The sequence below is a fragment of the Gracilinanus agilis genome, chromosome 2, assembly GCF_016433145.1.
Source record: "Gracilinanus agilis isolate LMUSP501 chromosome 2, AgileGrace, whole genome shotgun sequence".
NCBI lineage: Eukaryota > Metazoa > Chordata > Mammalia > Didelphimorphia > Didelphidae > Gracilinanus > Gracilinanus agilis.
This window is the reverse complement of record NC_058131.1, coordinates 722,291,192-722,306,499: the sequence shown is the minus strand read 5'-3', so window position 1 is coordinate 722,306,499 and position 15,308 is coordinate 722,291,192. Positions and strand designations below refer to the sequence as shown.

The window sequence follows — 15,308 nt, the reverse complement described above, 5'->3', positions numbered from 1 at the left end:
TTCTTCTTCTTCTTCTTCTCCTCCTCCTCCTCCTTCTCCTCCTTCTCCTCCTTCTCCTTTCCTTCTCCTTTTTCTTCTTCTCCTCCTCCTCCTTCTCTTTCTCCTCCTCTTCCGCCTTCTCCTTCTCCTCCTCTTCCTCCTTCTTCTTCTCCTTCTCCTCCTCCTCCTTCCTCTTCTCCTTCTCCTCTTCCTTCTTCTTCTGAAATCATTGATTTCAACTTTCTCTCATTTTCCCCTGATTTTCCCTGATTTTCTCTGATTTTCTCCCTCATCATATCTCAGGGTTGGAAGTAGACCTGGGTTCCCAGAAATGATGCCAATAAGAGCTGACAAAGCTTACCAATATGGAAAAGCTTGGCATTTGGCTGTGGCAAAGGAGTGGATGCCTTTTATCCAAGAACTGGCTTGATGATGTTCAATAATTGGTCAAAAGGAGGTTGGCCACCAGGTGATGAATTAAAGGGACAGTATGTTAGAATAAATAAGACCCTGGACATCCTGCCCAGGACACTTTCTAGCTGTCTGAACCTGAGCTGTGTGATATGTAATCCCTCTATGTCTCAGTTTCCTGTTTCTGTAAAATGAGGTAGTACTCATTGGCCTCTCAGATCTCTTCCAACTCTAAGTCTATGACCCTGTGAATTTTTTGGGGGGGTGGGAATGGCTGAAATATTCTGCTTAGGCAGAGAAGGATTGGATGGGCTCTGAGGGAAGGTCCCCCCGTTGGGACTGTCCAGGGTAACTGATGGCAAAGCCCTTTGAAAGCCTTAAAGTGTGATGGAAATAAGAGTGGTTTTCTTCTTGTTAGTGTCATGACTGCAATAATAATGTCAGAGAAATAAGCCTGATTCTCTTCATGCCCAGGAGGGAAGAAGTTTGAATGCACTTATGGGAGTACAGAAAAGTGAGAAACCATCTGGGGCTTTGCTTCCCTATTCTCTTGCACTGTGGGGCTCTGCCTGAGCTTGGCTTTGGGACTCAGCTGGTACTCTTCTCTCTGGAGCAAGGCCATCCTGGCTTTTCCCGGGGGCACGTCTCTGTCCATGGCCTCAAAGGCCCCAAGCAGGGACTCATCTGCCTTGCTTTCCATCTGCAAACTTGTTTGGGAGCTTTGCATTCGGAGGGCCTCAAAACAAGTTCCTCTCCTTCCACTCGGGAAAATTATGTAAAGATAACAGCAATAAAAATTTAAAAGCTGCATATGCGTAATAATTTTACTGTACAACTTTTCTCCATTAAAAGCTTTATTAAGTAATAAAAATGATTGTAAAACACTTTGAAACGATAATATGCCCTAGAAATGTTTAAAAACATAATTAAGTTTGACAAGGGTATGTGTGGTGAATGCTTGAAGACATTTTAGGGAAGCTGCGGCCAGTTTTTTTCCATTGCACCCATGACAATGCCCCAGAAGGCTGTAGTCCTATTGCCAGGAAGAAAAGGAACGGGAGAGGTTGTCAGTTTGCCAGCGAATCCACCCCCTCCTCATTTCTCGAGAAATGGGCCGACCAAGTGCATTGCCTTAGTTATTAGAGGAGAGAAATTCCCCCAATAAATCCTGTTCATCTTTTATTGCTTATTTAAGCTTGACCCAATTAATTTGCAAAAGGCACGTCGTAGGAGAGCGAATCATGAAGGTCGTATTTACTGTGGGAGAATCTCAAGAAATGAACACAACCCAACCTTCCATAGCCTGGCCAAAGGACAGGCAGGACGACATCCGTAAACAGGCAGCTTTTCTCCAGATTCCCTTTCCTAATCAGTTTGCTTAGGCTGATCTTTTATCTGTCTTATAAGAAACTTAACCTAAAACATTGACATAAACTACCATGTATAGTAGCCATGTACATTTTAATTCATTTATTACTCTTTAAGTAAGGAGGGTGGGGGAACACCTGAAATCTCATCTATGAAGGGAATTTCCTGGAGGAAAGTCCTGCCAGATCCTTCCTTTGTCACTTATCAGCCGGGTGACTTTGACCAAGTCCCCTAACCTCCATGAGCATCATTTACCTCATTTCAAAAACAAAGAGGGTTGAACTAAATGGCTTCTCAAAGTTTCTTTGTAGCTCTAAATCTAGGATCTAGGTGTGACATTGGGAGAGCCACTTCACACTTCCTTTGACCTCAGTTTCCTCGTTTGTCAAAGGAAGGAGTTGGACTAGATCATCTTTGAGGTCCCTTCTAAGTTAAAATTGTTGAGCGCCATTGATGAAACAATTATTCCCTAACTTACATTCTGAAAGCATTTCCTGAAACTTGGAGAACTGAAATGATTCGGCCAGGGTCACACAGCAAGTTTGAACCGAGGACTTCTTGATTCATAGGTTTATTCTCTCTCCATCACGCTCTATTGCTCTTCATTTCAGCGAGCACGGTATCCAAACTCTTCTGCAGTTCTTCCTGCCAAGACCTCTTCAGGATCGTGTCCACCGATTCTTGTTCAGTTGGGTTTTTTTCTATCTGACCCCCAGCCGTGTGTCCTTCCTTTCTTCCTTCTGCCCTTCATTTTATATCATTTCTCAAAGATCTCTGCAGGTTTCTCCATAGTCGATCCTGCGGCAGACACTTATTCCCTGGTGATGGTAGACAAATTAGGGCTCCCTCCCGTGGCTCCTCATTAGCCATCCTGGAAGAGAAGCAGCCTCAGCAGCAGTCGAGGCACACGGCAAACACCAGCCCCCTTAACCACACAGCTACTACCCGAGGACAGACCTCAGCATGTGTGCCTTATTGAACAACAATCTTCTCATTGGTCTCCATGACACAAGTTTCTTCCCATTCTAGTCATGCAACATCCAATTGCCAAAATTCCTCAGGTCTCTACCATTGGACCATGGGACTCCCCTACCAACTCCTGTGGCTTCCTGTTGCCTTTCAAATAAACTACAAACTCCTCTGTTTGACTTTGAAAGCTCTCTATAAACTGACCCTTACCTGCCTTTCCTGTCTCTTTAGACACTACTCTCCCTCCCATTCTCTTGGATGTAAACTGGCCTCTTTCTCCCTCAGACATGATCCTCCATCTGCTTTCTCCCATCACAGAGATGTCACTGATCATACTCCATGCCTGGATTGCCCTTCCATCTTATCTCTGCCTCACAGAATCTCTCTTATCCTTCCTGATCCTCCCATGTGCTCCCTCTCAAACTACCTTGTCTTTAACTATTTCGGATGTAATTGGATTTATTCACTTTATGTGGCAGAGACTACCTTTGTCCTCACTTGTCTCCCATTTGAACCCAAGCTCTCATGAGGAGGAATTGGTTCATTTCTCTCCCTGTGTCCTGTGTACCTTGGACATCAATGGACACAGAGTGGGCACTTACTCAAATGCTGATGGATGAATGGATGGATTTATCAGGAAATGTCTGTGAACCTCAGTATCCTCATCTGTAAGACATGAATTCAGGAATAGCTGAAGGGTAGATTTCCCAGACTGGTAGTAAGACTCTAATGAACCCATGTCCATAGAGAGAACTTTTGAAGCCTTAAAGATCTAGAGAGGGGGCAGCTTCCTATACCACAAGATTGTCATGAAAGGAAGGCCTTGGGACATCTTACAGGATGATTTATTGCTGATATTATGATACATTTTTTAAGGATTTTATTTATTCAGACTGAGTCTGTGATCTTAACAGGGTAGGGAATGACTGGCAAAGAAATTCCCTTATCAGGTAAGGATAGCCATTCTTTTTCAATCATTTATTTATTTTCAACATTCTTTTTTTAATTTTGAGTTCCAAATTCTCTCCTTCCATCCAGCCTCCCTCACACACATTGAGAAGGCAAACAATAAGATATCAAGAAAAGTATGTTTCAATGTGTATTTGGACTCCCTATGTTCCTTCTGTGGTAGCAACTATTCTTTTTCATCATGAATCCCTTGGAGCTGGCCTGGATCCTTGCTTTGGTGATAATAGTTAAGTCATTCAAATTTGATCATCATACATTAGTGTTGTTACTTTGTAAAATGTTGTCCTGGTTCTGCTCACTTCACTTTGCATGAGTTCAGATAAGTATTTCCAGATTTTTTTGTGATCATCTTATTTGTCATTTCATATGGCAAAATAGTATCCCATTAAAATCCTATCCACAATTTTATTTAACAATTCCTCCATTGATGGACATCCCTTTGGTTTTCCCATTCTTTTTACTTTTTATTTGTTTATTTATATTTTTAGAAAAACTTTCCATGATTACATGATTCATGTTCTTACTCTCCCCTCCACCTCCCACCCTCTGTAGCCAACACACATTTCCACTGGTTTTTACATGTGTCACAATTAAGACCTATTTCCATATTGTTAATAGTTGCCCTGGGGTGGTTGTTTTAGTGTCTACATCCCCAATCATATCCACATCAACCCTTGTGATCAGGCAGTTGTTTTTCTTCTGTGTTTCTACTGCCATAGTTCTTCCTCTGAATGTGGGTAGTGTTCTTTTTCATAAGACCCGCAGAGTTGTCCCAGATCATTGCTGCTGCTAGTAGCAAAGTCAGTTAACTACATTCAGTTGTGCTACAATATATCAGTCTCTGTGTACAGTGTTCTTCTGGTTCTGCTCCTTTCACTTTGCATCACTTCCTGGAGGTCGTTCCAGTTCACATGGAATTCCTCCAGTTCATTATTCCTTTCAGCACAATAGTATTCCATCACCAACAGATACTATAAATTGTTCAGCCATTCCCCATTTGAAAGGCATACCCTCGTTTTCTAGTTTTTTGCCACCACAAAGAGCGCGACTATAAATATTTTTGTACTTGTCTTTTTCCTTATGATCTCTTTGGGGTACAAACCCAGCAGTGGTATGGCTGGCTCAAAGGGAAGACAGTCTTTTAAAGCCCTTTGGTCATAGTCCAAATTGCCATCCATAATGGTCGGATTAATTCATAACTCCACCAGCAATGCATCAGTGTGGATGATCTTGGCATCTTCTATGTCTTGACCAAGCTCTAAGCATATCATAGTACCTACTTCAAAGTCCTTTGTGACCACTGGAATGAATTATTCTCATCTCTTCATTCCCACATGCTTGGGCTGGATACCTCCCAACTCACCAAAGAGTTTGAAACCTGTTGGTTGCCCTCAACCTAGTTTAGCCTTTCTGCTGAGATTGTTTTATTGGGGATGTGGCCACTGCACATGCTTTTGTTTCTTGGAGCCATGGGTGATTGGGTGAAAGGCAAAGCAACCCTTAAAAAGGGCTTGACAAGCCCCTACACAGGTGCTAGTCCTCCCTGAACACCCCATATTCTCCACTAAATATGTACAAAGTAATATGTAGCCATTTCCAGAAGGAGAGAGCAGGGGATGTGAGGAAAGACCATGTATAGGCAGTGGCACCTAAGCTAAGCTTTGTAGGAAAGTTCTAAAGGTAGAGGCAAGGAGAGGGCATTTTAGATCTGAAGGACAACCTGTATTTATCTGTCAATGATCCTGAATGCCAGAGTTTTGGTCTGCTCAGGTAGGTTTTCTGCTTCTCTGTCCTCTCTGGGTTACTCCACTGTGTCCAGGATACCCAGAGAAGTTGTGAACCAGACACACCTCTGATGACCTAACAAAGCCCAGGCTTTATGCTCTTGCATGCTTTTAATATCCTCCAAATACCCTTGTAACCCTTTTCTTAAGCTTCCTATTCATTATTTTCCAGCTTCCACCTGAAACACTTTTCACCAAGGAACTCTGTATTGCCATGTATGATTTCTTGTAATAAGGTAGGTCATAGGAAAGAAGAGGAAAACTGTTTTTCAGTCATACCTGATGGTAATGATTGTTTTAACCCTTCATTTGGGCTCCCTTTCCTCCTGGTAGACTGGAGACCTGATCTTGTGTGTAATATATGTCGTCTGCCAGGTGATAAAATCAAATTGAGCTGAGGGAAAATAAGATAAAATATGTATATGCTGAAAGGGTTTTTTAAATTTTTACTTGCATGATTTTTAATACATTTTGATAATTTTTTGTGCCCTTTTTTAGCCTTTTAAAATAGTCCTAACACAGACTCTCAGATCTTTTATGAAAAAAACTTTTTCATGTATAAGTAAATGGGAATTTCCTCTAGGATACTGGCTCTTCTTTGTAATATTAGTCAAACCACCCATGACTTGTCAGTATTTTGTGTGTTCTAACTACTGCTAAGAGTGGATGGTTTATTCACTCGTGTCAGCCAAATAAAGGAGGAGGAAGCATGGAGAGAATGAAGGAAATGGGTAGAAATGGGCACAGTCTCAGTTGTAAATGCTAGAAAATTGAGATTTTTTCAATCAATAGTGATTGGTGATTAAAGGATGACTTTCACCCTAGTGGTTGGCAATCCTTCATGAAGGACAAGCTGGAAGGGGGGCCAGGGATGAAGAGAACCCTCACCATCTGCATAACTTTGACCTACACAATGAACTGTAAGAAAGGAGAAGGTGATATTCAAGAGAGCTTTTGAGAAAAGTCGAATTGATGGAAGATAGCTCATGAAACCTACTCTTCGCCTCTTCCTATAGTAAGGTGGGTGCCTGTGGATGATGTCTAAGTCTCTCTGTGCTATCATCCAAAGTAAGTGACTGTTCCAGTTGTCTAGTGGCCTTTTATGTATTGTAAAGGAGACTTCTGTGGGAGTAGAACTACATTAGGAAATGAATGTAGTGTGTAGGAAATCCCCAAATGCTTGATAAAGAAACAAACAGTAAAGTGAAGAAGTACCAAGTTCAGACAGACTTTGGAGAGGAGGCATGGGAAGAATTTAGCTAAGTGTCTGCTCTATGTCTAAGACATTGGGCTGGCCCTACCTTCAAGGATCTTCCCTATTTGGAGATACAAGATACATCAGTGGGAAACAAGTTAGAAACAATATGGACAAAGCTCTAAAAAACTGAGACAGCCACTGGGGCACAAGCTGAAGGAGGTGAGAGTCCCTCAGAGAAAGGAATGGTTCAGCAGGCTAGCACCAGTCAACCAGACAACAAGGAAGGGTCTCCAGTAGAAAAGGGCATTGAACAGTGAAGCTAGAGACCCTAGAGGTTCTTGAGTTGGCAAGTTGTATAAGAAAATCTGGGTTGTTGGGGACAGAATGTGGCTGTGCCATAGGCAAGGCCTGGATTGGAGGAGGTAGAGACCAGAAGGGGGAGGAAGGCAACAGAGCTGGTCACTGAGATCCTGAGAGGAGGTGATGGCAGAGAACCAAGAAGAAGAGAGTCAATTTGTTAGCTAAGAGGAAGAATTAAGGAGATCCCAAATATTTAAATCAGAAGAGCTAGAGGGAAGGGTGGAATTCCAAGAAAATGTTCTAGAATTCATGTATATTAAATAATCAGGAAGAGATGGCTGGTCAGAGGTCATAGATGTAGAGATAAAAGGAACCTTTGAGGCCCATTCAGACCAATCTAATTCATCTTACATAAGAGGAAACAGAGAATCAGGCATCTGTATGTTCAGTGCTACTGCTCCAGAATGTCTTCACACACACACACGCACATAGAAAACTGAGCACAAGTCACAAATATGCTACTACTTTAAAAAAATGTATACCGTTGCCTTGTATTTTTATACCATATTGATCATGTCATAGGACCCTTCCTAGCCCACCCCATTATTGAGGTTTTCATTGTAACTACAATAACAACAGCACACACACACACACACACACACACACACACACACACACACACATATACACAGAGCAAAGCCATCCAACATAAAGAGAATATCTGATGGTGTATATCCCTCACTCTGCTTTCTTAGTTAGAGCCCAATCAGTGACTGGAGAAAGGTTTGTTTGAATATAATTTAGAAGCATATATTTAATATATACAACTAATCTCTGGGGAACACTGGAGATTTTTTCAGCTCAGGGAACCCTCCAGCACTTAGGACAGTGCCTGGCCAAGAATAGACACTTAATAAATGATTTAAGTCAACAGTCATTTATTAAAGCATTCAACTAGGTGCCAAACCCTGTGCTAACAAGGTGGCAAAGTCCTTGCCCTCAAGGAGCTCACAGTCTAATGGGAGAGGTAACATGAAAATAGTGATGTGCAAACCAGTTATGTATGAAGGATAAATTAGAGATAATCAACACAAGGAAGACACTAATATCAAGGGAGAACAATTAAGACTCTGTTTACAGAAGGTTGAGATTTAGCTAAGACTCGAAGGATGATCAAGGAAGCCAGGAGGCAGAGTGAGGAGGGAGTTTCAGAGTTTCAGACACCGGGGATAGCCAACAAAAGTATCAGTCAGAAGATGGAGCATCCTGTTGTAGGAAAGGAGCAACAAGAAGGCCAAGGTGGGTGGAGAGTTCTTGGAAGAGAGGGAGGTGTAAGAAGACAGAAGAGGTGGGAAGGGGTCAGGTTGTGAAGGGCTTTAAGAGCCAGAGGATTTTCTATTTTTTCCTGGAGACGAGGCAGTTGATGGAGTTCAATGAATGGAGGATACCCTAGTGAGAGCTAAAGTGTAGGAAGACTATTTTGGCATTTGATTGGAGAATGAATTGGAATGGGGAGAGATCTGAGCCAGGGAACACAAGAACAAGCTATTACATTAGGCTAAGTGTGATATGATAAGGCCTGCACTGGCATGGTATCAGTGTCAGAGGAGAGAAGGGGACATCATTGAGAGATGTCACAAAGATAAAATCGACTTGGACTTAATAGATATGAAGGTTGAGAGACAGTAAGGAGACACAGATGGCACTTTGGTTGTGAGCAGGGGTGACTGGAAGGATGGTGGGAGCTTGGAAGGAGGAAGGGGGGGTAGGGTTTTGGGAGGAAAGATAATGAGTTCCGTCTTGGACATGTTGTATGTGAGATATTGATAGTTCATCCAATTAGAGGTGTCTAATAGGCAGTGGAGATCAGGAGGGGAGGGGAGGGCTGGACAAAAGTAGATCTGATAACTATCTGCTTGTTGATGACTTTGTGTAAGTAATCCCTCACTTATGTCTTAATAGAGAGGGATGAAATTGTTCATGTTACCCATCAGAATCTGATTACTTTTGATGTCATCATTTTTGTTACAAAAGTCTTTCTGCATATTACTCTCTTCATACTCCATTTTGCATCAATTCATGCAGATCTTCCCACATTTCTCTGAATTCTCCATAGTCAATTTATGTGTCATAATAATCTACCATGAATTTTATATGTCACAGTTTGTTTAACCATTCCTTAATTTGGACTCCCATTTCCTTTTCAGTTTTATTTTGCTACTATAGAAAATGAAATTATGGATATTTTGTTATAGATAGGATATTTCTTGATGTATGACTAATAGCAGGATCACTGAGAATAAATAATTTACTCACTTTTCTCCCACAAATCCATACTGTTTTCACAGAATCTCAGAGTTAGAAGAGACCTCAGTGGCCATCAGCCTAGTTCAGCCCATCATCACCCTTCTCCTCTTGCCACATCCTCTTAATTGCTTTTCTTAATTCTAATCCCCCTCCTTTTTTTTAATTTAAACATTTATTAATAATCATTTTTAACATGGTTACATGATTCATGCTCCTACTTTCCCCTTCACCCCCCGCACTCCCCCCACCCATGGCCAATGCACATTTCCACTGGTTTTGTCATGTGTCCTTGATCAAGACCAATTTCCAAATTGTTGGTGGTTGCATTGGTGTGGTAGTTTCCAGTCCACACCCTCAGTCATGTCCACCCCGACCCATGCGTTCAAGCAGTTGCTTTTCTTATATGTTTCCTCTCCTGCAGTTCTTCCTCTGAATGTGGGTAGCGTTCATTACCATAAATCCCTCAGAATTGTCCTGGGTCATTGCATTGCTGCTGGTACAGAGGTCCATTACATTCGATTTTACCACAGTATATCAGTCTCTGTGTACAATGTTCTTCTGGTTCTGCTCCTTTCGCTCTGCATCAGTTCCTGGAGGTCTCTCCAGTTCGCCTGGAACTCCTCCAGTTTATTATTCCTTTTAGCACAATAGTATTCCATCACCCACATATACCACAGTTTGTTCAGCCATTCCCCAATTGAAGGGCATACCCTCCTTTTCCAGTTTGTTGCCACCACAAAAAGCGCAGCTATAAATATTTTCGTACAAGTCTGTTTATCTATGATCTCTTTGGGGTACAAACCCAACAATGGTATGGCTGGATCAAAGGGCAGGCATTTTTTTATAGCCCTTTGAGCATGATTCCAAATTGCCAGCCAGAATGGCTGGATCAGTTCACAACTCCACCAGCAATGTATTAATGTCCCAATTTTGCCACATCTCCTCCAACATTCATTGCTCTCCCCTTCTTTCATTTTAGCCAATCTGCTGGGTGTGAGGTGATACCTCAGAGTTGTTTTGATTTGCATTTCTCTAATTATTAGAGATTTGGAACACTTTCTCATGTACTTATTGATACTTTTGATTTCTTTACCTGAAAATTGCCTATTCATGTCTCTTGCCCATTTATCAATTGGAGAATGGCTTGATTTTTTATACAATTGCTTTAACTCCTTGTATATTTGAGTAATTAGACCCATCAGAGTTTTTCGTTATAAAGATTTTTTCCCAATTTGTTGTTTCCCTTCTGATTTTGACTACATTGTTTTTGTTTGTACAAAAGCATTTTAGTTTAATATAATCAAAACCATTTAATTTACATTTTGTAATTTTCTCTAACTCTTGCTTGGTTTTCCCCCTCCTTTTTAATCCATCCCTTACCCTACTGCCAAAATGGCATTTCTAAAGTACAGGTCTGCCCATGCCATTGTACCCATGCTCGATCAGCTCTAATGGCTTCCTCTTGACTCTTGGATTACCTACAATCCCCTCTGTTTGACCATCAAAGTCTTCCTTAATCTAGCTACGACATTACTGCTTTTCTCTTTGGTCCAGCCAATGAAACCTTCTAGCTGTCTCCTACAACATCTTAACCATTTCTATGTCTGGACAGGCTAGGCTCCAGGCCTGGAATGTGCTTGCTCCTCACTTCAGTCTCCTTTATCTCTTAGCTCAAGTATTATCGCTGGTGAGAAACTTTCCCTGATCTTCCCCCAACCCCAGCTGCTAGTGCCTCCCCACCAAAGTCTCCCCACTTGCAGTGACTTTGCACACACCCCAATACTTACCAATTCTCTCCCCCAGTGGATTGTAAACTCCCTGAGGGAAAAAGCTGTCCTAATTTTGTCACTGTGTCCCCAGAGCTGGGCACACAGATTGGTGGAGTCTAATCTTTGTTTGAAGACAGAGGAGATTGTAATACCTCATAGCAGCAATAGGGAGCCCCAGGAAATTATTGTGTATATGTGAGAGAAGGGAGAAGAGGAGGGGGCGGTGACTTGGGTCAGACTTGGGCTTTGGGAATATCTCTTCATTAGCAGCATGGAAGATGATCTTGTCCAACCCCTTCCTTTTACAGATGAGGAAACTAAAGCCTAGAATAATTAGTCCAATCAACAGACAGCTTGGTCAGTGTTGCAGCAGTGTATTGCCCATAATCCCCTGCAGCACTGGTTGATTGCAATTTTTTTTATCATTTTCACCAATTTTCTGGTTGCAAGATGGAACTTCAGTGATACAATTTGCATTTCTCTCATTGTTAGTTATGGAGAGTCTTTTCCCACATGGAGTTTAATCATTTCCATTTCATCTTTCTTGAGCTGTCTCATCTCATCCTTGGACCCATTCTCTCTTAAGGAAGGGCCCTTAGTCTTAGAGATTCGTGTCACTTCCCTTTGGATGAGCACTTCTTAGGCCCTCTCTGTTTCATAGCAGAAATAATTTTTCCCAAGAGTAATTTCTGCCTTTTCTCATGAACCCACAGGATTTCAGATCTATGATCCGTGGGGAAAGGAATGAAAAGGGATGTCTAAATGGGATGATGAGCTATTAGGACATGAACCCCCACATCCGAGTCTCTGTAACTCAGTAGAAGTTGTTGCTGAGAAGAGAAGCCTGAATCTAAGGCTGGTGTGTGTGTGTGTGTGTGTGTGTGTGTGTGTGTGTGTGTGTGTGTGTTGGTCTGAATCCTGATGAAAGACATTTTCTTTCTGGGACACACCTGCTTTATAGGCAATACACCTAACCTGAGACTCTTGGCAATGACCAGCTGGTACCATTCTTGTTCTGAACATGCCAACCAGATGCCCAATAGCACAAGAAGAGGAATTGTTTTTATGTGACTTCAGCTGGCAGACGTGTTGCTCTAGATGGCCCTAGACATGAAACATCATGTATTATAGATTGTTCTGAATTATTCTTTCCTCATTCCATACCACACAGGTGGCTTTGAACTAAGGACTCTGAAAAAGCACACATTTGTCATTCCCACCTGTTTTTCCTGGGAGCACATTTCCCAGCAGCTGTAGAGAGGTCCACCTGGCTAGGGACCCGGGGCAGTGCTATTCCTCATCTATTCCGAGATACTACAATAGCAGCAGCTGGCTATAATTAATGGCCCCAGGAAATGATGCTGTCCTGTCTGCAGAGCTCACAATACTGGCCTGCACCATCCATCAGGGATGTTGGCTTGTGATAGAATGTGGCGAGTGATCTCCACAACCAGACTGCCCTCTCTTCTCATTTTTCCCTAAAAGAAATCTGAATTTCCTCTTGGAATATGCCTTGGGGGGCTCTCAGGCCATTTGAGAGAGTGTCATTTGCTCATTACGTAGGTCCCCTCCAAGTGGAATATTCTGGGAATAAGGGAAATCTAAGCTTCAGGGTACAACTTGTACAGGAAGGAATGGATGGCATCATGGAATCAAGCCTAGCCTCTGCTGCCCTTGTTCTTCCAGGCTACTCACTTAATCATAGGACAAAGGGATTTAGAGACAGAAAGGTACTTCGGAGGTCATCTGGTCAAACTCCCTTGCTTTATAAATGAGAAAATCTGTTATTGAAAAAGGTCAAAAAGAAAAAAGAGAAAGAAAAACAAGGCAAAAAGAAAGAAAAAGGTCACAATTCATAGAATCCTTGGATTCTTTCCAGGTACAGCTCAACTGCCACATCCTATGTGAGGCCATAACTGAGTTCTCCATTTATCAATACATTCTTTTTCTTGAAATTGCTTTGTATACATTTTGTATTTACTTGCTGGCTTATGAGCTATTGATAGAATGTAAGTACCTTGAGGAGGGGGCTAATTTTTTCTTTGAATTGATAACACCTGGCTAAGAGCCTGGCACATAATACACTTATAATAAATATTTGGTGTATTGATTTAAATTGAATTGGATTCAAGTTCTCTATAGGCAGCTTGTTGGTGTAATGGATAAGAGTGCTGGGCCTGGAGTCAAGAAGACATGAGTTCAAAGCCAACCTCACACACTTTCTTAGCTATATGACTCTGGGCAAATCATTTCACCTGTCTGCCTCAGTTTCCTCAACTATAACATGAGTTAGAGAAGGAAATGACAAACTACTCCAGTACCTTTGCTAAGAAAACCCTAAATGGGGATGGGAGTTACAAAGAATGGGACGTGGCTGAAACACCTGAACAAGTCCCTCTAAATATATTTCTCAGGTTTATATGATTGTTAAAACGTTGGCCTTTTTATGTAGAATGTATTTAACTCAAAACCCAAAGATGCCCCTTGCCAGGTCTTTTTGAGACCATCTGTAGGATGTGATGACATTCTGGGACTCTCATGTTCCTGATGTGATCTTCCCTCCTTATGGTCAGTGTGTACATGCCAATAACACTGGCCTTATTGCTTTGCTTTGGACAAACATTTTTACTGGCTGTGCCCCAGGCCTGGAATTCTCTTGCTCTATCTCTTTTCTTCTTGGCTTATCTGGCTTCCTCTAAGACTCAGCTAAAATTTCACCTTCTACAAAAAAAAAAAAATTTCTGTCTTCCTTTACCAACTTTCCCTCTGAGACTAGCCCCAACTTATTCTGTATATATAAAGAAGGTAAACACAAAGCATTAGAATTGGGAGTATTAACAACTAGGGAAATCACAAAAGGTCTAGGATGAGAGTTGTCACTAGAGCAAAATACTGAGTGGAGCTAGAGATCCTAGGAGAGGGGAAGAGGGATGGTGTTCCAGGCAAAGTCAAGAACATTGGAGATGGAATATAGTGTATGGGGGAATAGTATGTAAAAGTCAGTCTGGCTTAACACAATACTTAGCACATAGTAGGTGCTTAATAAATGTTTAATAAGTTGAATGAATGTAGAATGGGTAGCCAAGGTTTGATTAGTCTAGAAAAGATTAACTGACCCTAGATGGTAAAGAAATGGAAATGCCAAAAGAAGAGTTGTGCTGATGGCTGAGAAGTAAATGGTCCCAGGAGTTGTGGGGGAGGGTTTGGGCTATGACTTATTGAAGTCTAGATGGTTTTGTCTTGCTCTGAGGTTTCCATTTAGTTAATTAGCTGTGAACAAATCTAGGAGTTTTTTTTAATACCACAAGAATTTATTGAATAAATTCTAATTTCACAGACTCATAGACTCCTTGAGTTTGATAAGAACTCTGAGGTCAGCTAGCCTGACCCTTCCCCAGATGATGAAACCACTCTCTAACCTGAGAGGCTGTAGTACAACCTTTAATTAGTGATAGGAAATCACTCTGCAGGGACAGAGTGGAACCAAGTCCATTTTTGATTGTTCTCATTAAGTTAGAGTTTTAAGAGCCTTCATTTTGTGGCTGCTGTTTTCAAAAAGAATCATCAACCTTTACACAGAGACGTCAGTGCACACTGAGTGAATGCAAAGAAATCTGGGGAGAGGAGCTAAGTACTCAGATTATGAAAGGCTTCCTGTAGGAGGCAACTCTGGAGAAGAGCTTTGAAGGGGACCCAGGAGCAGAGCCTTGAAGGGGGACTAGGGATTCTAAAAGGGAGAGGTGAGATGAGCAGTTGAGCTTTTCATTGTATTTTTTTTTATTTTAAACCCTTAACTTCTGTGTATTGACTTATAGGTGGAAGAGTGGTAAGAGTGGGCAATGGGGGTCAAGTGACTTGCCCAGGGTCACACAGCTGGGAAGTGTCTGAGGCTGGATTTGAACCTAGGACCTCCCGTCTCTAGGCCTGACTCTCAATCCACTGAGCTACCCAGCTGGCCCCTCATTGTATTTTCAAAACTCTCTTTTCCCTTTCTATTCTTCCTTCTTTTTCTCTCCCCACTTTCTTCCTTTCTTTCTCCCTCCTTTCTTCCCCTCTCCCTCCCTCCTTTCTCTCCCTCTCTCCCTTCTCTCTCTTTCTTCCTTTCTTTTTCTTTTTCTTCCTTCCTTCCTTTCCCTTCCTTCCTTCCTTCCTTCCTTCCTCTTTCTTTCTTTCTTTCTTTCTTTCTTTCTTTCTTTCTTTCTTTCTTTCTTTCTTTCTTTCTTTCTTTCTTTCTTTCTTTCTTTCTTTCTTTCT

The 15,308-nt window shown here is 41.8% G+C and overlaps 1 protein-coding gene across 1 annotated transcript in view; it reads left to right on the top strand.

Annotated features, from left to right (window-relative positions):
- Positions 1 to 15,308, top strand: part of C2H10orf90 (chromosome 2 C10orf90 homolog) — a 293,189-nt gene that overhangs the window by 191,880 nt on the left and 86,001 nt on the right. The window lies entirely within an intron of this gene.